The 25,910-nt window shown below is 43.5% G+C and overlaps 1 long non-coding RNA gene across 4 annotated transcripts in view; it reads left to right on the forward strand.

The window, feature by feature from the left end:
• LOC113623809 (uncharacterized) overlaps positions 1 to 25,910 on the forward strand; it is a 576,501-nt gene that overhangs the window by 28,533 nt on the left and 522,058 nt on the right. For all 4 annotated transcript variants that reach the window (XR_003434080.1, XR_003434081.1, XR_003434079.1 and 1 more), the window contains one exon: positions 17,367 to 17,427. This is a non-coding gene — a long non-coding RNA (uncharacterized LOC113623809). The remainder of the gene's footprint in view (positions 1 to 17,366; positions 17,428 to 25,910) is intronic.

Consider the following 25,910-nt stretch of genomic DNA (forward strand, 5'->3'; position numbering starts at 1 on the left):
ATCTTCTTTTCTCCTCAGGCAAGCCACTGGGAGGATTTTCCAACCTGACCAAGAGTTTCCTCTCAGCCTCCAACTGCTCAATTAAAACCAGTTTCGGCTGTCCCTATCCCTCATGGCTGTGTGGCACAAGTCTGAGAATTTACCTATCAAATCCAGAGTTGCCAGGGAGCCATCTGGATAGGCAGCAGGAGGTCAGGGGTACTGTCCCTGTGCTGCATCAGGACTAAGTGTTGATGAGCACTGATGAGTTTCAGAGTACTGAATTAGGGCACTTATTAGTGACTCAAACTCTCATTTCCTCACTAACCACTCCCATCCTAACCTGAATCATTTTCATATCTGTTGTAAAGACAGAGGATGAAAAACAAACTGTCGAAAGGATTTTGGCTGCAAATAACAAAAATTCTGATTCAACCTGGTTTAAACACATGGAACATTAATTATCTTATGTAACAGTGAATCCATAAGTAGGGCAAGCTTCAGAGTTGAGTGACTCAGTGGTTCAGCAGTATCAACAAGAAGCCAGGTTGTCTCCATATCTGTGATACGTAGTCCATACATTGTTTCACCTTTGGACTCATTCTCCTCCTGGTCACAAGATGGCTGCCGATAGAAACTGGGAAAACCTGTGCCCTTGATTTTATGCATTAGGATAAAGAGAGAGGGAGAGGAGGATAGAGAGATGGGGGAGGGAAGGGAAAGAGTGAGGGAGGGACGTCTTCCTGAAATATGGAATGTGAATTTTTTCATGTAATCTGGGCCAATTTAGGTCATATGTCCACTGTGATCAGTGAGCATCACCAGAAAAATGCTATCCATTGATTTGTTGTGACTAATCAGAATCTATGCCCAGAGTTAGAAAAGGGTAAGCTTTTCTGAGTCGCCTGGGTTACACGAGAGGTGGATGGATAGTTGAACAGAATTGGGATTTTTTTTAGGAAGGAGGAAAAAGGGAATGGATGCTGAATAGCCAAGTGAAAGAATCCTCTACACAAACAATTCAATTTTATGCCATTTCTCTATCCCTGTAATGGCCTTGGTAGTTCAGGAACTTCGGTAATATTCTTACAGTTTGGCAGCCTAAATAGTGCAGAGAGGATGGGTGTTGGATTCCTGTGGACCCCAGTTTGAGTCATAGCTTTGCCATCTTCTAATTGTCTGACTTCCAGACAAGTGAAGTAACCTCCCTGATCTTCTGTTTCCTTATCTGTTAAATAGCTTAATGCTACTGACTGTGGAGCATTGTTGTGGGTATTAAAGACACAGTGTAAGTAAAGTATTGATCATAGAGCTGGCCACATAGTAGGTACTCAAGAAATGTTACTTTTCTGTGCTTTGTCCTGCCCACTCCCACTGGCCAATTTTGGAACATAACCACCTACCCACTCCACACCCCCGTCCCTCTTGGCCAGCTCTTAGTGACACTCATTTGCACTTAGTCCTTTTTCCAGCCACACTTCTGGGCTCCTTGGGCCATCCAGGGGGCCAGTAGTTGAGGGTTATATGTCTAGCAGCCCTTTCCAAAAGGTGGAAGTTGATGGTGTGATATGCACCTCTTTCCTATGTGATGTCAGGTGGTTCAGTCCCTCTCTTTGTGGGTGATTTCCCTACAGTATCCAGCTTCTTGAGTACCTGATCCTGGAACAAGCACAGGTTTAGGGTTAGAATATCTGGATCCTTCCCTTTCTGGATGTGGAATCAGCTACTTGAGTATCTCTGAGCATCAGGTTCTGCACAGTCCAATTCTGATAACCAAATCTTCTCTGTTGGTTACTTTTCAATATCATAATAAATAGGATGACGAGTGTGAATGCACTTAAAATGTGAATGTGTGAAACCATGTTGAATAAGTAGGAAAATCTGCTGTTCTCCAGTCTCAGTCTCTCAGGTATCTAGGATGCAGAGCCAGATATCATGATGGAATATGGAGCTGTCTTACCCAATAAGAGATGTTTGGTCAACTTCCTAGCCTCACTCCCATTTCATTCCTTCCTTTATTCATCAAATATTTAGGACATTCTGTGGGCAATAAAAACTAGGGGTACAAAGATAGCTAAGACACCTGGCTTTATGAAGGAGTGACTCCTCTGCCCTCATCCACTTCCAGTTAATCCACAAATCCTGTTGAGTTAATAAAATAGCCCCTGCTTCTCTAATTCTGTCTCTAGATGGTACCTTCTCAGTGCTGTTGCAGCTTCTGTAGGACACTCAGCATCCCCTGAGCATCTGAGGGCCTGGTTTCAGTGGGTCCTGATGCTGAAGATGGAAGCACTCTCCAGAGAAGGGAAAGGTCTTGTTCAAGGCCACACAGATTTAGTACTCTGTTCTCAGCCCTATTTCTTTCTTTTAAAGTTAACTAATTAATTAATTAATTTTAAGTTTATTTTTGGCTGTGTTGGGTCTTCGTTGCTGTGTGCGGGCTTTCTCTAGTTGTACAAGCAGGGGCTACTCTTTGCTGTGGTGCACGGGCTTCTCATTGCAGTGGCTTCTCTTGTTGCGGAGCGTGGGCTCTAGGCCTGTGGGCTTCAGTAGTTGTGGCACGTGGGCTCAGTAGTTGTGGCTCACGGGCTCTAGAGCACAGGCTCAGTAGTGGTGGCGCACAAGCTTTGTTGCTCCGTGGCATGTGGGATATTCACGGACCAGGGCTCGAACCCATGTCCCCTGCATTGGCAGGCAGATGCTTAACCACTATGCCACCAGAGAAGTCCCCCTCAGCCCTATTTCTCCTGATGCTCTGGTGAATGGTAGAGCTCAGGTCAAGACTCTTTTCTCTCTAACACATGGGTTCTCCTGAGCTGTCATGAGTGTGTTTTCCCTAGTGTCGAAGGACTGACTATTGAAAACTATGTCCGTCTCTTCTTCATACCTGGAAGTCTATCAGTTGAAGTTTATATATATAAAATCACTTCCCTCAGCTCTCTGGTATTGGCTTGTTGGAGGCAGAGGGTGAGGTGGGCAGAGTGAAGACCACTTGGTTCTCATTTCAGTGAAGACTTGCTGAAGGACCTTGGAGAAGCTGCCAGCTGTGCCCATAATTGACAGTAAAAGTTGCCACCTATTCCCTGATCTTCAGGGAATCTGGGAGGGTATCTGAGAGAATGAAAGGAATGTAGGGGGGAAAAGAAGGGCCCTGGATTGGGATTCCAAAGGCTATGGTGTCACCTTCCTTCTTTTGTGCAGTCATGGACAAATCCTCACATCTCTTCGTGCCTCTATTTTCCCATTGTTAAAATAGGGATAATTATAAATATTTGCCTTCCTGATCTAAGAGGGATTATGGGGAAACCCCAGTATGGCTGTTGCAGTCAAGAGAAAAGAGAACGTGTGAAGTGGATGAGATAATGTGGGCCAGGAGGTAAGTACTGAGAAGGAATGGAATGGAGGAGGTGGGTGTGTGTGGGGGTGATGTCAGCAGATGCAAACAGAGTCGGAGCCTGGCTGTCTCTTTTGGGAGGTAGAATGGATCCTGGTGAATAGTGGTGATACAAATGGATTGGGAAGAGGTGAGGAGAAGCGGCGGATCTGTAGAGGGAAGAGGACAAGAGGAAAATCGTTCTAGACTGCTTGAAATTGGCAGGCTGTTTTCCTTTAAGAGTAGGTTGGTCTAAGACGGGGAGAACAAAGACCACCAATATATAAGGAGTAAGATGGAGAGGTCGAGGAATAGCAAGCAATTTGAACCATCATCAGGAAAAAGTCAGAGCAGGGGTTTTCAATGGGTTATGTTTTCGGTTCTCAGGCTGTAAAAACCAGTGGAATCCCTGTGAAGTCAGGGGAGAGGAAAAAACATGCTTAAAGATGGTGCTACGTACCTGGAATTCTCCACAGATACTTTTAATTATTGACCAGAAAATAGTCATATGGCCACAGCTAGCTTCAAGGGAGACTGGAAATACAGCTGTGTGCCCAGCTAAAATTTCTATTACTGTGGATACTGGGGGACAGCTAGAAGTCTGTGTCCCAAGGATTAAATAAGACAGCGTTTGTAAAGAAATCAGCACAGTGGCCTGGACAGAGTAGACGCTCAACGCGAATTAACTATTGTTTCCACCCCTTAGTTACTTCAGGAGCAGAAGTACCAAAGGAAGGGTGGAGCAAGCGTGGGGGGAAGTGAGCCCTGCACTGTTTTTTAAAAAAATTATTTTATTGAAATGTAGTTGATTCACAATGTTGTATTAATTTCTGCTGTACAGCAAAGTGACTCAGTTATACACACACACACACACACACACACACACACACACGTTCTTTTCCATTATGGTTTATCACAGGATACTGAATATAGTTCCCTGTGTTATTCAGTAGGACTTTGTTGTTTATCCATTCTATACATAATAGTTTGCCTCTGCAAACCCCAAACTCCCAATCCATCCCTCCCCCACGCCTCCTCAGTCCTGTGCTATTTTTGAAGTGAGAGAAGCTTCTACACTCCTTATCACAGAGGTATGGAAAGGAAGTAAGTTTGGCCAGAGGTTGGAGGTTTATAGTTGCCCTTTCAGGTTTCTGTTTTGAAAATTGGCGTTTCAAAGACATAATCAAAATGGAAATGTACTAAACCAGGGACAGGGGAAGAGAGAATAGATAAGACTAAAATGTGTTTAAATGTTTTAAAGAACTTTTACATATATTTACATAGCAACCCGCGAACACTTTTCTGATAAAAATTCTGAGAGGGAATTAGACAATATGTATGAAAGGCTTTAAACTCTTAGGAGGAATGGAGCTATGCAAATCTAAAGTGTTGGCATTATTAATAACAACAGTGGCTTTAATATGTGTCAAGCACTTTGCCCTTCCAAAGACAGGGGCTTACTGCACACCCCGCTGGGAACATGAGTTCCCGGCGGGGTGGCCTGCCTTCTCCTAGTGACTAATGCACCTTCTTCATCTGGGGCAAAACGGAGGATTAGCGGCCGCTTCGTTAATCTCACTGTTTAATTACCAGACCAGAAACACTCCCTTTTTCTCTGTTTCTTTTTTCTCCTTTGCTTCTCTTCTTCTCTACCAGCGGGGGAAGTGTCCATGCCCCTTTCAGCCTCAATTTCCTTTTTTCCTCCTTTCAAATCCCTCGAGGACTTCGGGCTCTTGCTTCAGGCCTAACTTCGACTAGCAAAGCCAGTATTTTCTCAGGACTCCTGTTTTTCTTCTGCAAACATGGAACAATAGAGCCTGTCCCTGGTGTGTGCTCAGAACCAGGACTCTGATCACGTTACGGACGGAGGGAAGAGCATTGGATTTGGAGGTAGAATGAGTGTTTCCCACTTACGAGTGCAGTTATTTGGGGTAAGCCATGCTATGAAAGTGCTTCAGAATCCACATAGCTCTATACAAATGTTATTATCTTACAGGGCAGAGTGGGTTCCAGTTGGCCAGGTAAGTGGAGATACAGGAACACTGGAATTGATCCTACTTACAAATGCCAGAGTTCATTTGCCTCTGCAAGTGGTTTGTCCTTCTTGAGGAGTAAGGGTATTTCACAGTCACCCATTTATTTAACACTTCCATCAGGTACTCTGTGTGCCTACGATGTACTGGGTGCAACACTCCCTGGCCTCGTGGAACTTAGTCATGTGGGGGAGACAGATAATAAACAAGTAAACAAACAGTTAAATTTGTAATTCCAGATTGTGATGTGCTATGAAGGGAACTGACAGGGCTGTGGTTGAGGATTCTGGGATGTGGGCTGGCGGGATCCACCCTCTGCTGACCCTTTCTAGGATGTGGCTCTCCGAGCGGAAGAAATCTTGGGAGGTCTCTGGTCTTTCCCCTCATCCTCGGTTGGACCTCCGTTTAAGGATCCCAGACTCAGGAGAGCTGATCTTGTTTTAGAAGCGCTGCCCTCAGTTGTTGCCCCATTGCCTCCTGCCTGGTGCTGGGGAGAACACGCTGCTTCCTTGTCTCCATCCCTGGGATCTGCTACCTCAGTGTCTCCCATCACCTGTGTCTTCCCCCAACAGAGGAGAGAGACTCCTAATTTGCCAGGGAAGGGCCCTTGCCTAAGCCTCTACCATGTATCGACTGTGCCAGCTTCTGGGATGCCAGCTCCCAGGCCTGCAGGCTGAGTGAATAAATGCGGGACACGACTGTTTGGGGAGCTGACTAGCTTTTTATCAGGAGGCTCATGAAGCCTGCTTCCTTCTCATGCTCACGTGGCTGGGACAGCTTTTCGCTGTCTTAGGTGGCCCACTCAGCCCTGGCCCTCTGGATCAGCTGCTCCTGGGGGTAGCCAGCTGGAAGCTTGTTAGCATTTATTTCCTTTCTCAGCTGTAAAAACTCTGCCCCCTGAGATGGATCAAGTAATTACCGTGAAATAGATCTGGGCAATCACATCTAGATAGAAATGAAAGGTAAAATGTAAGTGGCAGGTATTTACATGATCTTGCTGCCCTGGGGGTCTAATGGTCCCCTTTTGCCTGGCAAAGAGGTCAACCACTTGAGGGGCTGTGTGGTGTCATGAGTTGTGCCTTGGGCTGGGGGGGTCACAATATTTGGACTCTGTTCCTAACTAGATGGTGACGTTAGGTAAATCACTTCACCTCTCTGGTCTCAGTTCTCTTACTTGTAAAATGAGGGGAATGGGCTAGATGATTTACCTAGACCTTCTACATCAAATAATGAGATTTTAGGGCTTCCCTGTTGGCGCAGTGGTTGGGAGTCCACCTGCCGATGCCCCGGGTTCGTGCCCCGGTCCGGGAAGATCCCACATGCCGCGGAGCGGCTGGGCCCGTGGGCCATGGCCGCTGGGCCTGCGCGTCTGGAGCCTGCGCTCCGCAACGGGAGAGGCCACAACAGTGAGAGGCCCGCGTACCACAAATAATAATAATAATGAGATTTTATACAGTATTTTCAGATACAGTCATCGAAAACAATACTTTCCAGTCTCTGTCCTTTTTTCCTTTCTTTCCTTCTTTCTTTCAGTAATGAGTGGCCGGGAAAGGGAAATCAGAGGTTAACTCTCTGCTGCTGAGGTAACATGTGATTCCATAGTTTCTGGAGTTTGGTGACTTATATTCTTCGTCTGAGACTGTTTAGTCTCTGCAGAACGGAAAGCCCTGCCCTGCACCCTCCCAGACTGGCCTCTGGCCTCCTCCGCATTGGTGGGTTCAGGAAAGTGATTCAGTTGTTCCCGCAGTCACCAGTGGGCAAGAAGGGGAAGCCAGGCGCTGGTGGGCAGGCCGGACCAGTGGCAGGGAATTGGAATTGCTGACATCTGTGCAGTGGGCGCCTGTAACTGCCTGACGTCATCCTCTTCGCTCTGCCGTCTCTGTCCTGCTCCGTGTCACTTGCCTGCCAGCCTGGCAGGTGGGACTAGAGGGAGGTCAGGGTACTTATTTGTGTTCCCTTGGGCCTTGGCACCTGGCTCCATGCAGGACTGTGGCTCTCCCACAGCTCCGGCCCTCACTGGGCTCTGGAAGCACTGTTCCACTGCTTATCCCTTCATCTCCAGGGATTAATTCATGCAGTGGTTTCTTGTTGGGTGCACTTATTCTCTTAATCCTGCTGAGATTTCTACAAATAGTACCCATGTGGGGTGAATTCTGTTTCTTGTCAGGTCCCTAACTGCTGTGACATCCAAAGAGGGCATGAACAGTAACCAGGAGTTAAGATTGTGTTGGTGTTTATCTGTGTTTCCTGGCCATGACTGAGCTTTAAACTCCCCAGGGGAGTTTAAAAAAATACTGTGCTTGGTCCCTATCCCTAGAGATTCAGATTTAATGGCCCAGGGTAGGGCCTGGGATTGACATTTTTAAAAAGCCTCTGACGTGCAGCCTGAGTATGAAACAACCAATACCATTGGTTGGTATTAATTGCTGGGGAAAATATATCTTTTTCCTGAGAATCAGGATCATTTCCTTGGGTACAGACGTTTACTCTTTTTTCTTTTAAAGTTTCTATGATAGGAAATGTCATACCTGTACAAAATTAGGGAGTGTAGAGTAATGAATATGCATGTACCCATCACCCAGATCCAGCAATCGTCAAGTTATGGCCCATCCAATGTAGTTGTATCATTTTATACACTGATCAGCAGCGGATGAGTGTTCCGGTGGCTCTGCATTTCTACCAACGTTTGGTATTGTCAGTCTTTTTTTTTTTTGTCATCCTGCTTGGAATGAAGTGATATCGTGGTTTTAATTTTCGTTACCCTATGTCTAATGATGTTGATTACCTTTTCATGTGCTCATTGGCCATTGTGTGTGTGTGTGTGTGTGTGTGTGTCTGTAATTAGAGATGACTGCATGTTTTCTGCACATTTTAAATTGCCTTTTGTCTTTTTATTGTTGATTTGTAGAAGTTATTTACATGTACTGAATACAAGTTTTTTTTTGTATTTGTTATTTGGTTACATAGGTATGCTGAAAATGTTCTTTCCCAGTCCGTGTCTTGTCTTATTTTTCTTAGTGGTGTCTTCCTTCCTTCTTTCCTTCCTTTCTGTCCTTCTCCTCTTCTTCTTCCTCTACTTCTCCTCCTCCTTCTTTTATTATTTTTTCCCTTTCAGTTTTATTGAAATATAATTGACATACAGCACTGTATATGTTTAAGGTGTACAGCATAATGATTTGAATTACATACATCATGAAACGATCACCACAGTAAGTTTAGTGAACATACATCATCTCATATAACTACAAAAGAAAAAGAAAAAAATTTTTGAAGAGAACTCTTAGGATTTAGTTAACAATTTTCATATATAACACAGCAGTGTTAATAGTATTTATCATGTCATACATTACATCTCTATTACTTATTTATCTTATAACTGGAAGTTTGTACCTTTGGACTACCTTCATCCAAATCCCCCTCTCCCTCCTCCCTTACCTCTGGTTACCACAAACCTGATCTCTTTTTCTATGAGTTTGTTTGTTTTTGAAGTATAATTGACCTACAATAGTTCCTGGTACACAATATAGTGTTTCAATATTTCTGTACATCTCAGAATGATCCCCATTCTTCTTTTTTTTTCCACTATAAAAAGGGCCATTCTTAACAGAACAAGGAAAAGGATGGATGTGTCATCCAGGGCACATCCAATACAATAAATACCAAGCTAGAATGTGTGTGTGTGTGTGTGTGTGTGTGTGTGTGTGATTGTGTCTGAATGATTTGACACACACCTTACAGACTGCTCTAGGTGTCTTCCTCATTCTGCCAGCAATTGTCTATGTCATTTAGGGTTCCAGTAGGAAACATGCTATACCAATGGGGTAATTGAGGAGACCTTAAGCACTATTTGTAATGGTGTGGGCAGGATTAAGGGAGATCAGTAATGGATGGGGCATCACCCTAGGGCTAGGAGCCTAGGAGTCATTCTATCCCTAGGCCCGAGGAGTAAGGGAGGGAGTGGTTATGGGAGCCCAGAGAGGACGGTTTATGGAGAGAGCTGCCTTTGTTAGAGGTGCACACCCAGCTCGGCTGACTCAGTAGGGAGGGAGCTAGATGATTTTAAAATCTGATTTTATTTTCTTCTTTGCTTCCAGTACCCAAATGGTGCTTCTCAATGTCTGGATCTAAGTGAAGCCAGAGGGCAAGGGGACGCATTGTTGCAGTGTATACTTAACCTCCTGTAGCAAAGAGGCAGTTGAAGAAAGGTAGGGAGCGGATTTGAAAGAGTAAATGGGAAATAACCAGCACATTACTTGTTTCAACTACTTGTATGGAAGAAGTAAATCAGCATCTGTGGAACAGTAACCATCCGCTAGGCTCTGTGCCAGACACTCTACTTACACCATTCCTGTAATACAACAGTCCTTATTCCTGTGCCTCAGAGGAAGAAGCACTCAGTGACGTACACCAGGCCAGAAGTGGGATTCAAAATCTGTGCCGGCTCATTTCATAGCCATTGTTCTGTGCATCCCACCATGATGGCCCTAGTAACGCAAGCTCAGGGAGCCAAACAGAAAAGAACTTCTAATGTCTTGTATGAACATTCTTTCCTGCAGCAGAGAATGGAAAAACAGGCAAGAAGTAGCTAACTTGAGGAATTTGTCTTCTCTGCATCAGAGGACAGCATAGGGCTGATAATGACCTGCTTGCAAAGATGGGGAGCTGGAGACCAAGGGCGATTCAGTGGTTATCAGTGGTTAGCACATTCATCACAATCTGTGTCTTCGGAAAGTGTATCATTTACTGGGTCTTTTTTCATGGGTTCTTGCCTGGCATTCATGGGCCTTGGGGATCCATGGATGGGACTGTGTTCCAATGTAATTGGTCCCTTTGTGATACAATGTAGTTTATTTGTGCATTTATAGGCGTTAGTGACTGACGTAGGCATCCCACCATACAAAAGATTAAAAACCCCTGTGTGACAACGCATTCAGCATTAGTTGGTAATAGAGGACTTTAATTTTAATAAGAATATGATTAGAAGTCATGCCTCCTTTTTATAGGGCGGGAGAGGTACTAAATGTCATGCCCAAACTCACTGTTATAAGTGGCAAGGAAAAGGCGATGCTTTCATTAAGTAGAGAAGAAAGAAAGCAAGCATGCTAGAAATATTTCATCAAGAAACACTTATTAAGTAGATATTAGGCACTGTAGTAAATGATTAAAAAACAAGGGGGGGTCCTTTTCTGTGCCCAGATATTAGATCTCGCCGTATAGTCTTACCTTATGTTGATGTGCAGGTGTGTTGTTTTTTGGCAGACACAGTTAAGGTGGGGTGGGATTGGAAGACCCAAGACCTGATGACCCTACGTGTGTGTTAAACCGTAGAAAGGCAAAGTCACAGAGGCAGAGTTAAAAGGGACATCAGAATCCATGAGATTCAACCTCCCATCTAACAAAGGACTCTCTTCCATAACTCGTGTGACAGCTGGCTGCCTGACCTCTGCCTGACATGTCAGAGATGATGCACTCCAGACCCTGCAGGGCCCAACGCTGTCTTTCTTTGGCCTTAATTTAACATTAATGAAGCAGCAGCAACACCGCCACTAACATCATTTATGGAGTACTTAACTCTATGCCGGGCACTGTGCTGAGCACTGTAAATGCATGATCCCCTTTAATCCTTAAAATGACTCTGTGGGATTGGTGATGTCACCTCCATTTCATAGATGGATGAACTGAAGCTCAGTGATTAGCCCACATATTTGTCACAGGGGTGTGTGTGTGTGTGTGTGTGTGTGTTTGTAGGAGTATATGTATTTGCGTGTAAAATAAATATGTAGTACCCGGCTTCTCCTCCCACAAGCAGAAGACCAGTACACACTGCAGGGGATCTGACAGGACACTGTTATGGGTGTCCCAGACAGGCCAATCATTTGGTGACTTTTAAAAAACTTATTTGGAGTTATCTAGGAGTTATAATTTTTTTCTGCACATAATTATTGGGAAGTTATTTATCTTTATCCACCTCCTTTCCTTCTTTCTTTCTTCTTCTTCGTTTTTTTTTTAGTCTTTATTGAATCTGTTGCAACATTGCTTCTGTTTTTTATATTTTGTTTTTTTGGCCACGAGGCATGTGGGCTCTTAGCTCCCTGACCAGGGATCGAAACCGCACCCCCTGCATTGGAAGGCAAAGTCTTAACCACTGGACTGTCAGGGAAGTTCCGTTTCTTGTTTTTATAATCACAATTTTAAAAAATGTATTTTTTTAAATTGAAGTATAGTTGATGTATAATATGTTACAGGTGAACAATATAGTGATTCACAATTTTTAAAGGTTATACTCCATTTATAGTTGTTATAAAATATTTGCTATATTTCCTGTGTTGTACAGTATATCCTTGTGGCTTATTTTATACCTAATAGATTGTAGCTATTGATCCCCTATCCCCTTTCCCTCTCCCCTCTGGTAACTACTAGTTTGTCTTCTATATCTGTAAGTCTACTGCTTTTTTGTTATATTCTAGTTTGTTGTAGGTTTTAGATTTCACATATAAGTGATGTACAGTATTTGTCTTTCTCTGTCTGACTTATTTCACTTAGCATAATGTCCTCCAAGTCCATCCATGTTGCTGCAAATGGCAAGATTTTGTTCTTTCTTATGGCTGAGTAGTATTCCATTCTATATATATATACCACATTTTCTTTGTCCATTCATCTGTTTATGGACACTTAGGTTGCTTCCATATCTTGGCTATTGTAAATAATGCTGCTATGAACATTGGGGTGCATGTATCATTTTGAATTAGGAGTGGAATTGCTGGGTCATATGGTAGTTCTATGTTTAGCTTTTTGAGAAAGCTTCATACTGTTTTCCACAGTGGCTCCACCAATTTACATTCCCACCAACAGTGTAGGAAGGTTCCCTTTTCTCCACATCCTTGCCAACATGTGTTATTTGTGTTCTTTTTGATGATGGCCATTCTGACCGGTGTGAGGTGATACCTCATTGTGGTTTTGATTTGCATTTCCCTGATGATTAGACATGCTGAACGTCTTTTCATGTGCCTGTTGGCCATCTGTGTGTCTTTGTTGGAAAAATGTCTATTCAGTTCTCTGGCGTTTTTAATCAGGTTTTTTTTTTAAAATAAATTTATTTTTAAAATTTTTGGCTGCGTTGGGTCTTTGTTGCTGTGCGCAGCCTTTCTCTAGTTGTGGTGAGTGGGGGCTACTCTTCGTTGTGGTGCACGGGCTCTAGGTGCTCGGGCTTCAGTAGTTGTGGCACACGGGCTCAGTAGTTGTGGCTTGCAGGCTCTAGAGCGCAGGGTCAGTAGTTGTGGTGCATGGGCTTAGTTGCCCCGCAGTATGTGGGATCTTCCTGGACCAGGGATTGAACCCGTGTCCCCTGCATTTACAGGCAGATTCTTAACCACGGCGCCACCAGGGAAGTCCCTGTTTGGTTTTTTTGATGTTGGGCTGTATGAGCTGTTTATATATGCTGGATATTAACCCCTTATCAGTCGTATCATTTGCAAATGTTTTCTCCCATTCAGTAGTCCACCTACTTTCTTTTTCTTTTTCTTTTTTTAACATCTTTATTGGAGTATAATTGCTTTACAATGTCTTGTTAGTTTCTGCTGTATAACAAAGTCAATCAGCTATACATATACCTATATCCCCATATCGCCTCCCTCTTGCATCTCCCTCCAACCCTCCTTATCCCACCCCTCTAGGTGGTCGCAAAGCACCGAGCTGATCTCCGAGTGCTATGCAGCAGCTTCCCACTAGCTATCTATTTTACATTTGGTAGTGTATATATGTCAGTATTATTCTCTCACTTAGTCCCAGCTTACCCTTCCCTCTCCCTGTGTCCTCAAGCCCATTCTCTACATCTGTGTCTGCCCCTAGGTTCTTCAGAACCATTTTTATTTTTAGATTCCATATATATGTGTTAGCATACGGTATTTGTTTTTCTCTTTCTTTTTTTTTATAGATTATACTTTATTGAACTGTAAAAAATTGGCTATAATCCCTGTGCTGTACAATATATTCTTTTTTTTTAACATCTTTATTGGAGTATAATTGCTTTACAATGGTGTGTTAGTTTTTGCTTTATAACAAAGTGAATCAGTTATACATATACATATATCCCCATATCTCTTCCCTCTTGTGTCTCCCTCCCTCCCACCCTCCCTATCCCACCCCTCCAAGTGGTCACAAAGCACTGAGCTGATCTCCCTGTGCTATGCGGCTGCTTCCCACTAGCTACCTATTTTACGTTTGGTAGTGTATATATGTCCATGCCTCTCTCTCACTTTGTCACAGCTTACCCTTCCCCCTCCCCATATCCTCAAGTCCATTCTCTAGTAGGTCTGTGTCTTTATTCCCGTCTTGCCCCTAGGGTCTTCATGACCTTTTTTTTTTTTTTTCTTAGATTCCATATATATGTGTTAGCATACGGTATTTGTTTTTCTCTTTCTGACTTACTTCACTCTGTGTGACAGACCTTAGGTCCATCCACCTCACTACAAATATCTCAATTTCGTTTCTTTTTATGGCTGAGTAATATTCCATTGTATATATGTGCCACATCTTCTTTATCCATTCATCTGATGACGGACACTTAGGTTGCTTCCATGTCCTGGCTATTGTAAATAGAGCTGCAATGAACATTGTGGTACATGACTCTTTTTGAATTATGGTTTTCTCAGGGTATATGCCCAGTAGTGGGATTGCTGGGTCATATGGTAGTTCTATTTGTAGTTTTTTAAGGAACCTCCATACTGTTGTCCATAGTGGCTGTATCAATTTACATTCCCACCAGCAGTGCAAGAGGGTTCCCTTTTCTCCACACCCTCTCCAGCATTTATTGTTTGTAGATTTTTTGATGATGGCCATTCTGACTGGTGTGAGGTGATACCTCATTGTAGTTTGGATTTGCATTTCTCTAATGATTAGTGATGTTGAGCATCCTTTCATGTGTTTGTTGGCAATCTGTATATCTTCTTTGGAGAAATGTCTATTTAGGTCTTCTGCCCATGTTTGGATTGGGTTGTTTGTTTTTTTGATATTGAGCTGCATGAGCTGCTTGTAAATTTTGGAGATTAATCCTTTGTCAGTTGCTTCATTTGCAAATGTTTTCTCCCATTCTGAGGGTTGTCTTTTTGTCTTATTTATGGTTTCCTTTGCTGTGCAAAAGCTTTGAAGTTTCATTAGGTCCCATTTGTTTATTTTTATTTCCATTTCTCTAGGAGGTGGAGCAAAAAGGATCTTGCTGTGATTTATGTTATAGAGTGTTCTGCCTACGTTTTCCTCTAAGAGTTTGATAGTATCTGGCCTTATATTTAGGTTTTTAATCCATTTTGATTTTATTTTTGTGTATGGTGTTAGGGAGTGTTCTAATTTCATTCTGTTACATGTAGCTGTCCGGTTTTCCTAGCATGAGTTATTGAAGAGGCTGTCTTTCCTCCACTGTATAGTCTTGCCTCCTTTATCAAAGATAAGGTGACCATATGTGTGTAGGTTTATCTCTGGGCTTTCTATCCTGTTCCATTGATCTATATTTCTGTTTTTGTGCCAGTACCATACTGTCTTGATTACTGCTGCTTTTTAGTATAGTCTGAAGTCAGGGAGCCTGATTCCTCCAGCTCCGTTTTTCTTTCTCAAGATTGCTTTGGCTATTCGGGTTCTTTTGTGTTTCCATACAAATTGTGCAATTTTTTGTTCTAGTTCTGTGAAAAATGCCATTGGTAGTTTGATAAGGATTGCATTGAATCTGTAGATTGCTTTGGGTAGTATAGTCATTTTCACAATGTTGGTTCTTCCAATCCAAGAACATGGTATATCTCTCCATCTGTTTGTATCCTCTTTAATTTCTTTCATCAGTGTCTTATAGTTTTCTGCATACAGGTCTTTTTTCTCCCTAGGGAGGTTTATTCCTAGGTATTTGATTCTTTTTATTGCAATTGTAAATGGGAGTGTTTCCTTAATTTCTCTTTCAGATTTTTCATTATTAGTGTATAACAATGCAAGAGATTTCTGTGCATTAATTTTGTATCGTGCTACTCTACCTAATTCATTGATTAGCTCTAGTAGTTTTCTGGTAGCATGTTTAGGATTCTCTATGTATAGTATCATGGCACCTGTAAACAGTGACAGTTTTACTTCTTTTCCGATTTGGATTCCTTTTATTTCTTTTTCTTCTCTGATTGCTGTGGCTAAAACTTCCCAAACTATGTTGAATAATAGTGGTGAGAGTGGGCAACCTTGTCTTGTTCCTGTCTTAGAGGAAATGGTTTCAGTTTTTCACCATTGAGAACAATGTTGGCTGTAGCTTTGTCATATATGGCCTTTATTAGGTTGAGGTAGGTTCCCTCTATGCATACTTTCTCCACCTCATTTCTTTAATTCATGTTAATCCAGTATGTACCCAAGGATGCATTCTGGGGATAGATTATTACCTCGGATGCTGCTTGGTTTGACTTGTCTCTTAAGCCAGCTCTGGACTTGAAGTGGTATTGATGGTGGAAGTGTATTGTTGATGAAAAGAGGGGTTCTCAGCCCAGAGACAGATTTCCTTCTTTGTAAAACGATGTAGGCAGGTTGCATGGGTACCTAAGTTTCATTCTGGCTATGACACTGTGTGAGTCTATGAACCTGAAAATGAAAAATGTGAACTGGGGGATAAGAGAGAACACAGTGTTCGTTGGCTTGGGGAAATAAAAAAGAAATTTTCCATAGATAAAATTGATTTTATCAAATTAACTTAGTTACTTATCATTGCTAAATAAAAAAGGAACTATTTTTTTCCTCAAGGCTGACTACTGAACCCAAGACCTGCCTAGTTCCTGTTAATGGGAAAGGTAATTTGTAATTTTTAGTTTGACCACTGGGTGGCGCAATTGCTCCACATTGTTAGTAAAAACCACCGTCATTTTTAGGTGAAGTGGGTTTTCAGGAAGCTGCTGAACCTGCATCTCCTTTAGGAGAAATGTACAGTGGTTATAGCCAGAAAGGACTTCCGGAATTATTTGGTTCAATCCCTTTTATTGTTTTTTAATTGCACTATTTTATTTTATTTAATCTATGTGATATATGAATACATTCTAATTATAAAAGAATCAAGTTTTATATACGCCCCTCTTCACTCTCTCTCTGCTATGCTCATTCCCCACCTCAGAGAAAACCCACTGTTAACCCTTTGGGGTATTTCTTTAAGGTCCTTCCTTTGTAGTATACACATAGGTATATGTGCATGTGATATATGTCTTTTCTTAATGAACATTCATGCAACCTCCTGATTTTGTAAATGAAGAAAGATACAGTGTAGGATTTGGAGCCAATATTGATTTATGGGGAGAGCCTGTGCTTTAGAGTCACACAAACTTGAGTTTTAAATTTTGATCTTGCAACTTAATAGTTACCAACCTTGGCCAAGCTATTTAGTTCTCACCTGAGCCTCATTCCCCTCAACTTGCAAGCTATTCAGGTGTACTAAAAGCGATGAATACGTGCAGATGCTCCTAGCTCAGCTGGCCGGCTGTAAAGTGTTAGTTTCCTTCCCTGTCACTCTTTGCCAAGTTCAAACAGCTCAGTAGTGGAAGAACACAGTTTTCTCCATCCTGTGCCTCCTAGGAACCTTTGAAAGGTGTCAGTACATGTGTACCTGCATAATCATATGCAAAATCCAGCTTAAGGACCCAGTGACCCATAAGTATGAATCCTGCTGTTGCCAAAGCCTTCCCTGGCCTCTGTGTGTCTTGCTTCTGTCCAGATTCAGGGAAGAACTGTATTTGAGGGCTGGAGGGAAACGCCAGGGGCTCCAAAGGGCACAGGAATTCAGAAAGGCTCAGTTGACTGGGGTTCAAGTTCAGACTAAGCTCAGGTCTGTAAACTTGTGCAAAACTCCTATGTTCTCTGTGCCCAAGTTTCTTTACCTGTAAAACCAGAAAGATGAATTTGGACCCCATTAGAGCTTATACTAGTGAGTAGATAAATCAGCCATGTAGCTTATGATGCTTTCCTTTTCACCTGTTTTCCAGGAAGCTCAGAGCCAAATTGAATGTGAATTGAAACCACTTTCCTTGCCCCCAGGTTTCTGGGGTAAGTACCTTCCATTTCATGGTTCTATGTTGGTTATTATTTTAATGGTGTGAACCGTGGATCTGTAAAGGCGATGGTGAGGAGATGGGCTGGACTTCTTCTTGCTAATCCAGGCATGTGGGAGCTTCAGGCCTTGCCCTTTGAGATACTGTGGGCAGGAGGGTTTCCTACCCCTGTTTAAAATGTTCTCGTCTCAGTTTTGCCTAACAATTCCTGATATTTCATTTGGCCAATTTAGAAGATCCTTTCAGATAAGTTTGAAAATAGTTATTTAAAAATAAGATCTCTGATCTTATCTAAAACTCTCAACAGTCTCTGAGGCTTGATCACAAAACAGCAGGCACACAGGGACGCTAGTCGAATGGTGTTTGATAAAAACAACACAACCTTAAAAACATTAAAAGACCAAACCAAACCCAGAGTAACAGCGTATCTGTTTCAGTTAAGAAAGTCTTTTCCTGAAAAAACAAAGCGGGCTTTAGAGGAAACTAGATGGCTGGCAGCACAGGTCTTGAGGGCAGTTTTGCAGGTTGATGATTTTATTTCGTCTCCGGGTAGACTAGGCTCCATCAGATGGGGCCACATGCTCCCTTGTCTCTGTCTGGTTCTGAGCTGCTCACTGAGTGACAGCTCTTTCCCCCTTTACTCTGTGGATGTGAATCTCACCTCACAGTTTAACTCAGGAGGAGAAAGGGGCTGTGGAACCCACCTTGGAGATCACAACCTGCATTGTTATGGCCCTTGTTCTGCCACTGTCCATGAAATGGGAAAGGTCTCTCTATTTGGTTCGTATCCTGCCTAAATTGACCAAAGAATCTCCCGGGGTTCCTGGGGCGGGGCTCCCCAAAGGGACCACCTCTGGGACTCCCTGGATCCCTGATTTTAGGACTCCTGGGTGGTGCTTCTGAGATACAAAAGGATCAATTTTGCAGTTAAGGAGAAACGAGGAAGACACAGACCTCAGGGCAGAATCTTTCGATCACTCTGCAAAGCAACTCCATTACTGTGAATTCTAGAATGAGCTTGCTGTGGGATGAACAGGAACGGCCTTTGTCACTTGTGCAGGTTTTCTCTCATTCCAGGCAGGTGATGGGGGTGGGGAAGCAGCTGCAGGCTTTGGGTTTTAAATGAGTCTCCTGTCCTGGTGTAAAGGCTGAGCTTTCTGATGAAGAGGAGAGAGAGGCTTGGATGACAGTGGAGCCGTGGGAGAACGCCTTCACATCCCAGCAGAAGGGGCGGGAAATAAGCCTCGACAGAGTCTCCCTTGACGAGGCTTCAAGGAGGGACGTCTGTTTCTTTTCCTGAGTTAAGAGACAGGCACAGTCTACAGTCAAGGCTGTGAGCTGTGCTACTACTAATTTTATTTAAATAGAATTTCTTCTCGTTTCTGCATGAATTGCTATTGACAGTGTCTGAGCATCTCCCTCGCTAACGGTCTCCCACTGGAGAGTCTTGTCTGAGTAGAACTGTACCTAAGCCATTCAGGTCCAAGCTGCCCGGCATTCAGCAGAAGAAAGCCTGCTTGCAACAGCTGTGTTTCAATGGTCACTATCGTGCCTCTGCAGGAAGCTGGGCAGCTTTTTCGAAATGCAAAGTCAGCTAAGTCGGTGCAGTGCTGAGACCTGATTAAGAAAGCCTCCCTATTCAATTCGATTTAAGTGAAGCGATTTTCAAAATCTTAACAGTTTAGATGCCAAAGGAGAAGGAAGAAAGCCAAAACTGATGGGGAACGAAATCACTTTCCAAAAACGGGGGCTATTTTCACAATGGAAAAATCAGTTCTGAACTGCTGCGCTGGGGACAAAGTGGTAGCAGACCTGGCTTCAGGGCCTTGTCTGCAGAGTGTGCAGAGTGCCCTGACAGTTGGAAAGAGCCAGATGGCCTACCGGTTCCACTCAGCTTGGCTGCACTTGTCAATCCTGCAACAGGGCTTCTTCCTGACTCCAGACCTCTGACCTCCTTTTCTTAGAGTACTTACTTTAGAAAACTTTCAATTGTAAATTCTTTCTCTGCCCCTTGGAGAGGTAAATCTTCTCCCAGCCTCTTGCCAGGGTTATAATCCAGGAATGCCTTCTTCAAGGACCTGGGAGCCACCCCTTTGAAATGAATCATCAGGAAACTTGGTGGTCGTATCTCCCAGTCTATGTGGGCAGGTAGGAGTCTAACTGCCACAAGCACCAATTAGCAAACGCAGACGGCCTGTTCACATTGATCAACCTCCCTGCTAACTCCCTCTAGTACTTTTACACGAGCTCCCCCGGCACTTAATAACCCTCCTGCCTTGCCTTTTGTTCAGCTTCTCTCCCCTCTTGCTGCAAGAGTCCTGAATAAAATCCTTGCCTGTTTAATTCTGTCTAGTGCCATTTTCTTTGGCATTGCTCAATCCAAACCCTCTTTCTGCCACCCCCTGTGGAGCAAACTCTTCTCAGATGGAACCATCCTGGGAGATACCCCTCCCCCTACCTTCACTTCTGGTTGGAAGAACCCCATTCCGGTCCCTCTGGCTGCCATCTGTAATCCCAGAGATGCTCACCTCAGTATTTCCTAAGGAGGGAGGACATGGGGAAAGGGAAAGGAAACCAGCACTTGGTTGCTCCTTGGGTCTGATCTCTTTTTCCACAGTGGTCTCTCTATTTTGTAATTTTCTTTTAAAAATACAGTTTTAGGGAATTCCCTGGCAGTACCGTGGTTAAGACTCGGTGCTTTCACTGCCGGGGCCTGGGTTCAATCCCTGGCCGGGGAACTGAGATCCTGCAAGCTGTGTGGTGCGGCCAAAAAAATATTTTTCTCTTGTTTAAAACTTGGATGGGAAATAAGTTAGAAATGCTACGCACAGCGGGGCGAGAGAACATCCCTTGAGCCACTGCACTGGGGTTCGGGGAGGGAGTATCTCAATGGCTTTACTTAGAGAAATGTGTGGTCCCTGTGGAGTCCACATCCCACTGAGTGTGGTGCTTTAGAGACTGGGCTCTGGAGTCCGCCTGCCTGGGCTGATTCTCACCTCCACTGCTTGACGTGTGACCGTGGGCGAGTTGCCCAAGTCTCCCTGTGCCTCAGTTTCCTCATCTGTACCATCTGGGCTCCATCATAGGGTTGTCATGAGGGTTACATGCTTACATGTGAAACGCTTAGTACAGTGCCTAGCACGGAGTAAACTTCCAATAAATGCTTAGCCATAATCATTATAGTATGCACATTTTTGTTTTCTCCTGAAAGGAAGCACATTCAGTTGTTAACAACTAACCTTTGGGGAGAAACAGAGTAGGGAGGGAGATATTGCCTTTTGATTTTATACTTCCTTGTACTGTTTCAACTTTTTAACCCTATACTTCTTTTATTTAAAGATTTTAATTAACTAAACATTTCTTCCCTTTGGTAATTAAGTGAAAGAGACCATTGATAGGAAGGGAGGAAATAACTGTCTAGAAACAAGGCTTCAGTAAATCTGTGCCGTTTCAGAGTAAAATTTAATCTTGAAGAGCCCAGTTTAAAGCATGAAAATTAAACACGTGGAACAAATAAATACTGCTTATTTCAAATCCCTTCTCCTAAGTCCCTTTGATTTGATTGACTTAAAATTACATGGTAGTGCAACAGAACCACTGCTGGGAAAACACTTAATGTGTTTCAGAGGTGAACTGCCCTGCAGGGTGGCACCGTAATGTATTTTTGGGTGGAGAAAAAAATACGTATTGTTTCCAACCTGATAGCAGAATTCCTGTCAGGGTGGGATTAGCCTTTAGGAAAACTTACTGTTATCTTCTTTAGGTGTGAGGGGATTATCCTAATCCCTCTGCCTTTCTGCCCCTACTGGCTGAGTTAGAGACTAAGAGGGATGAGAATTTCTCTTTATCAGAAGCTGGAGCAATGTTAAGTTCCCACGGACAGCTGAGAAATGAGGGGACGAGAAGCTCAGAGATAGAGGAAAGCAAGAAAGCTGACCAGGGAGAGGTTCTGGGAGGAATGGTCAAGGGGAGCTTTGGAAGAAGGGTGTCTTTGATTTGAAGTTATCCCCTGTGCAGCAGTATCCTCCACAATCACTGTTCTACGTAACAGCTCTTCTGTAAGGGTTTGGGGAAATAAGGAAAGAGACTAAAAGAGGACGAAAAGAATAGCCTTAAGAGGACTGATTTGACTAAGATAATTATTTAGGGGGTGGAAGAAGTCAAAGCCAGAGGAAATAGTGCAACCTTTTTGAGAGATATTGGGGATGTTGGGTTTCCCACTGACTGGGGCCAAGGAGGCTGCAGCCGTGTCTTCTAGTAGTGTGGCAGAAACTTCCAATTGTCCCCCATCATCTATTCTTGCTTTTAACCTAGAACTTGCCTAGCTTCACCAAGGCACATGATTACCCTACTAGAGACTACATGTGCTTTGCAACTAGATGTGTCCCTTTGACCATGCATCTTGCCAATGGAAGACAAACAGAATGTGCAAAGCATGTAATTTCCCTTTCATTTCCCTTGACAGGAAGTGATTTATCTCTCATCTCCTCTTTTCCTCCTTCCATGGTCTAGAACATGGAAGTAGCAGTAAGTCCATTTGACCACAAAGATAAGGACAGCGGCTACAAGGCTTGTCAAAGCAGAGATTGCAGGACCTCCCTTTCTAGAGTTTCTGATTTCAGTAGGGTTGAGGTGGGGGCATGAGGATTTGCATTTCTAACAAGCTCTGGGGTGATGCCGATACTGCTAGCCCAGGGAACACAGGAGAATGGAGGACAACACAGTAGGAGCCTGGGTCCCTGGGTGTTCTTGTGGAGCAGAGTCACCTAACCCACTGTATTATGTCTGGACTGTTACCTTGTTGGAGCCACAGTGTTTTCGTATCTCTCTTTTTTCTAAGCAGTTGAACCTGTATCTTAATACAAATATTGCAGGTAAGGGTTACATAGTAAGGCTGGAGGACTTGGGGACTGCTGGGCAGCTGGCTCTTATGTTCGACACGGGTGATTTTTATTTGGAAAAGTAATAAAACAAAGGCAATTACTTGTTTAATGACATAAGGACTTCTTTTATGAGAGTATTACAGGTAGGCAGTGAACTGAAAACATTCCTTCCACATCTGCGTCATTGCTTGTTTTCTTGTCTTGGGAAAATCTAAACACTTGTGTGCCCTTGTGTTCTCATTTAAGTGGGGCATGCAATTTCAGTGGTTTTGTTCAAAGAGGGGTACCTTGTCTTAGAAATCATTGGAAAGTCAAGCATTTCCTATTATGTACTTGTTAGTTAATATGAACATAAAGATAATGATAACAATAATAACGAACATTACTGAACGCTTACTAGGTACCAGGTACTATATACTCTCCATGCGTCATTTCATTTATTCTTACAATGACCCTGTGAGGAAGCATTACTGTTATCTCCATTTTGCAGATGAAATTGAGGCTTGGAGGGCTCAAATAACAGGTTAAATTCCAGGTCTGCCAGATACCAAAGCCCATGAGCTCAACCTTGGCAATACTCTCTCTCTCCCTGGTAAATGATTCATTCTCAGATGGTTTTCAGGCTTAGGGTATCAGGCCTACCATTTGTTAGCAATTGGGTTCTTTTTAGTGTGTATATGTTTTCAAATGCAAATATTATTATTTTTTCCTTGAGCAGTTAGGCCTACCTTGCATAATCTAGACTGCTCTGGTTCTAGGAATCTGCTGTGGGGACTGTTAATTGGAAATGAGAAAAGGGCATGGAGTTTAAAAGGTGACAAATGGCTCTGGGTTGCCTAGATTTAAGGCTGTGAGAATTTACTACCAATGCAGTGTTGGGTTTAGTAAGTAATCACCTGCCTATGGGGGCAACAGTGAGGGGCACCATCCCACAACAGTTTCAGGCAGGGACCATGGTAATTTTCCAAGTTATATGCCTCTGGAGTGAAGCCGAACCCCAATAAATGCAGGCCAGCATGAATGGGGAGCCTTGACCACCATTGGAACAAATCCACGCACCTTGATAGTGGCCCCTCTTGGTTCTGGGTCTCTGGCTGCTTCTTAGAGTTGATGTTTTCCCCAGCCTCCCGTCACTGCTTCAAAATTCATCTGTTCTTTTTCCCATTTTTCTGTATCATAGCAGAACAGTCATTGAATTAATGAATCCACAGTTCACTAATTAATTCCATTCTTACTTTGATGGGATTATTAGGAGGTACCACCAGCAGAGCCTATCTTTAGTTCTACACAGACCCTGGGGATGACCACATGTTGACATGACTTCACAACTGTGAACCATTGTTCCTAAATGTGCTGATTCATCATTGGTAATCAACCATAGGCCCGTAACACCCTGTCTTTGACTTGATTCTATTCTGCGTATTTCAAGGCCTTAATTTGGGGAATCAGTAAACTTTTCCTGTAAAAGGCCAGATAGTAAATATTTTTGAGACCCTATGGCCTCTGTTGCAGCTACTTAACCTTGCTGTTGTAGTGGGAAAGCAGCCACACACAGTAGGTAAACAAATGAGTGTGGCTGTGTTCCAATAAAACTTTATGGTAACAAGTAGTGGGACAGATTTGGCCCACGGGCTATATATTTGCCTACCCCTGATGTAGACGAAGACACGATTTATTCAGTCAACACTGAAGAGGACTTAACGGCTGCTGAGAAAAGTTGGGGGAGGAAGAAGTAGCTGGACCATGGTTTATAGGACCAACATTCAAAGCGGTCTTGGCATTCTGGCTCCAGCTCAAGACAATAAGATTCAGTGCTATGACCTTGAGTATGTAGGGTGGGAGTCAACTTGCTGAATTTGCATGAAAAAGACCTAATTCCTACTTTGCCTTAAAGTGGGATGCCTTGCCTGCTAAAAGTGCTGACCATCTGGGGCTGTACTTCATGTTGACTGGGTGTAGATCGGTGATATGATAGTCCCCCTGGGTTTTCTGCTGGTCAGATTACACCTGGAGTGTGGGGTGCAATTTGGACGCCTCATTTTGGGGTCCACTGACAAAGTGCATCTGAAGGAGGGGGACCCAGATGGTTAGGGGCCAGGACATCATTGTCTATGAGGAACTGTGAACTGAACCTGGTCATCTTTAGTCAGGGAAGAGAGGACCAAAGTGAGGATCGTCATTCCCTTCATCTGTCTGGATTTCTGTCACGAAAGATTTGTATGTGGCTTGAGGGCTGTGGCGCTTGCAGGCAGCAACCACCCAATTAGTACATGACTGAACGATGTGCAGAGAGGTTACGAGGAGGGAAAGTCAGGCCCGGGAGAAAGATAAACTTTCTAACAGTTAGAGGTGTCTGTCAGTGGGACGGCCGCTTTGGTTATTTCCAAGCGTCTGGAGAGTCCTGGGCACCAAAGGGTTGATGAGATGCAACAACATTTCCCTCTGCATCAGGAGAGAAACCAAATGTTTTGATGTTCTAACAAAATGGACTTTAAAGAAAGATAAAAGGAGTGAGGACAGATGGGTTCTTTTTATTGTTTGTAAAATCCAATAAGAATCTTCTCTGTAGTGTACAGTGTCTTTGGCTGAGCGGGCATTCAAGTACTGAGGGGGGATAATAAACATTTTCAACCAATTGCTTGTATCGTTCAACAGAGAAGTGGGAGAGATGATCATGTAAGTACTTACAGGTTTGCCGGGTGGTCGACGCCACGTGGATTCGTTACCAAGGCCTTTGAAGAGTGGAGGGTGATTCAGAAAGGCGTAACTTTATTAAGCGCTCTGTAAGAATCGTGAAGGCCTCTTCGTTACAGAAGAAAACTGTCTCTCTAGTCTCCAGACTCTGTTATCCTCTGGGTCAAGTTATGGAGCGTCTGCTATGTGCCAGGAATAGGCCTAAGCACTGTATGTATTGATTTGCTTATTTCGCTTCAGCCGTGTTTCTTAACCAAGGATGATTTTGCCTTCTCAGGGGACATTTGGTAATATCCGGAAACATTCTGGTTGTCATCACTGAGGGAGGGGGCTGGAATCCAGTGGTTGGAGGCCAGGGATGCTGCTAAACTTCCTACAATGCACAGGACAGCCCTTCACCACATAGGATTGTCCAGGCCCAAATGTTGATGATGTTGACATTGAGGTACCTTGTGTTATAGGACAGTAGGCACTATTATCATACCCATTTTACAGATAGAGAAACTCAGAAGCTAAGTAACTGGGCCAGGGTCCTCCAGAGCTGGAAAATTAGGTAACCGCTTGGCTGTCTTGTCTCTTTGTTTACCTAGCGATGTTATAATGCATGCAGCCTATGAAGCACTCTGTGTGCTTGTCATATTTTCTTGGTACCAGGACACAAATGGACTATTTTCATTTTCGATTTTATACTTAATAAATAGGAAAATTCTTAGCGAGCAACTCAGTTCTCTCCTGATGAGTTTGTTAGTGGAGTCGGACCAAAGGTTCTGGGAGGCTCTAGCGGCCTGGGAAGAAGAAGGCATGATCCACTTTTCCTTACTGTCTACAGCGCCCTTAGTGGCTGATGGCAGAGAGCTTACCTGCCGCCTGTGTAGGTAAGTTCGGGCGATCAGCACTTTCT

Source organism: Aethalodelphis obliquidens, unplaced genomic scaffold (genome assembly GCF_003676395.1).
Source record: "Aethalodelphis obliquidens isolate GAN/ISIS:26980383/991018 unplaced genomic scaffold, ASM367639v1 scaffold12, whole genome shotgun sequence".
Lineage (NCBI taxonomy): Eukaryota > Metazoa > Chordata > Mammalia > Artiodactyla > Delphinidae > Aethalodelphis > Aethalodelphis obliquidens.